The sequence below is a fragment of the Nerophis ophidion genome, linkage group LG26 (genome assembly GCF_033978795.1).
Source record: "Nerophis ophidion isolate RoL-2023_Sa linkage group LG26, RoL_Noph_v1.0, whole genome shotgun sequence".
Classification (NCBI taxonomy): domain Eukaryota; kingdom Metazoa; phylum Chordata; class Actinopteri; order Syngnathiformes; family Syngnathidae; genus Nerophis; species Nerophis ophidion.
The window spans coordinates 11,082,205-11,082,601 of record NC_084636.1 but is presented as its reverse complement, the minus strand read 5'-3'; positions in this window follow the sequence as shown (position 1 = coordinate 11,082,601).

Below are 397 nucleotides of genomic sequence, written 5' to 3'. Positions count from 1 at the left end.
ACATGGAAACATGACTAGGTTCGTGTGTGTGTGACATCAATTACAGAAACAAGAGCATGTGTTGCCATTCTAATAAGATAATGGTCCCGGCAAAGACTACACGGACTGTAAGTCCCCCAAAATCAAAGCCAAAAAAGTACAAAAGTGAAGTGATTTATATTTATATAGTGCTTTTTCTCTAGTGACTCAAAGCGCTTTACATAGTGAAACCCAATGTCTAAGTTACATTTAAACCAGTGTGGGTAAAGTGTCTTGCCCAAAGACACAACGGCAGTGACTAAGATGGTGTAAGCGGGGATCGAACCTGCAACCCTCAAGTTGCCGGCACGGCCGCTCTACCAACCGATGCCATACCGCCCCAAAACCAGTGACATGTTGGCACTTTGTGTAATTCGTA